Source organism: Myotis yumanensis, unplaced genomic scaffold, assembly GCF_028538775.1.
Source record: "Myotis yumanensis isolate MYYU_CA2020_CCGP unplaced genomic scaffold, mMyoYum1.0.hap1 SCAF_15, whole genome shotgun sequence".
NCBI classification, from domain to species: Eukaryota; Metazoa; Chordata; class Mammalia; order Chiroptera; family Vespertilionidae; genus Myotis; species Myotis yumanensis.
The window spans coordinates 17,746,569-17,748,219 of NW_027223766.1; the positions used below are offsets into that span (position 1 = coordinate 17,746,569).

The 1,651-nt window shown below is 41.1% G+C and overlaps 1 non-coding gene across 1 annotated transcript; it reads left to right on the forward strand.

The window, feature by feature from the left end:
- Window positions 1–849: 849 nt before the first annotated feature.
- Window positions 850–956, forward strand: LOC138993585 (U6 spliceosomal RNA). The gene has a single exon (XR_011468301.1). It is a non-coding gene; the product is annotated as a U6 spliceosomal RNA (small nuclear RNA).
- Window positions 957–1,651: the final 695 nt, after the last annotated feature.

Sequence of the window (1,651 nt, forward strand, 5' to 3'; positions counted from 1 at the left end):
CTGACAGCTTAGGCCCGCTCCCCTGGGGAGAGCGGGCCTACTAAGCCTCAGTCTGGCCTCCCTCTGTGGGAAGTGACCAGCGGGCCGATGGGGCGAGGGATGGTGCTGGCCAGCAAGCGGCCGGCCCCACCCTCCATCACCCCACTGCTGCCATCAGCTGCCACCTACCCAATCACCATCCCCCCCTCTGCCCGCTGGCATCAGCCTTCGCTGGCCTGGCACTGCCCGCTGGCCTTGGCCCTCCCCCTCCCCCCGCCAACCAGGTATTCTGCTGTTCAGTCTATTTGCATATTAGGCTTTTATTATATAGAATGACCAGCAAAGAAAAAGATTTGTAAGGATAAACAATTTTTGCCAATGTGACTGAAACTTAATATAGTGCAAGAAAAGATTTCCCAAATAATGCAAACACATAGAACTGATCTAGAACTAAATTTCAATAAAAGGTGGTAAGGAGAGTAGATATAAGATGATGAATGTCTTATTCAATAGAAAACAGTGTAGATATAATTTAATCCTTGATGTTGAAAGACAAATTAAAGTGCATTTGTAAAAATTGATGGGAAGCATCTAGAAAAAGAAAAGTAGCTATATAGTTTCTAATCCATGAGATGACAAAAGAAATAAAACAAATTGGCCAAACTGTCACTAGGAAAATGAAATCTATATATAGTAAATAGAAAGCATGCAGAAAAATGGCAGGCATTAGTCAAACATATCAGTAAATGTAATACATTCAATGAGTTAAACCCTCACATTAAAAGACAAAATTTAAAAAAGCCAATTTAAGGTTACATACAAATCTGATTATTTCTCATTCTACTAGTATTTCTTTTAAAAATGACATTGGTGCTCGCTTCGGCAGCACATATACTAAAATTGGAACGATACAGAGAAGATTAGCATGGCCCCTGCGCAAGGATGACACGCAAATTCGTGAAGCGTTCCATATGTAAAAAATAAAATAAAAATGACATTGGCCCTAACCGGTTTGGCTCAGTGGATAGAGCGTCGGCCTGCGAACTCAAGGGTCCCAGGTTCGATTCTGGTCAAGGGCATGTACCTTGGTTGTGGGCACATCCCCAGTGGGGAGTGTGCAGGAGGCAGCTGAGTGATGTTTCTCTCTCATCAATGTTTCTAGCTCTCTATCCCTCTCCCTTCCTCTCTGTAAAAAATCAATAAAATATATTAAAAATGACATTGAAATTTTGATGGGGATTGCATTAAATTTGAATATTGCTTTGGGTAATATGGCTATTTTAACTATTTTGATTCTTCCAATCCATGAACATGGAATATTTTTCCATTTTGTTGTGTCCTGTTAGCCAAATACCTGAACAGCCGAAGGCAGTTTCTCCAAAATATGATAATCTGACAATGGATTGTGTATACTAAACCCTGGCCTTTGAAGTGTATATCTACCTCGCCTTAGGACAATTTGTATTAATAAAAAGCAAGGGGTCTTGAGACAAGAAGAACTTAGCCTTTAGCTAAGTCTTCTCTGACTCCCCAATATGCCTTTCAAAATTGTGTTTCGTCTCTGTTACACACAGCCCTTCTCCAGATTGCTGAACGCTTCTAGATGCTGGATCAAGAACCCCGGCATTAGACCTTAGTTATAGAGAACATTTTATGAATTTGACCTCAAAGG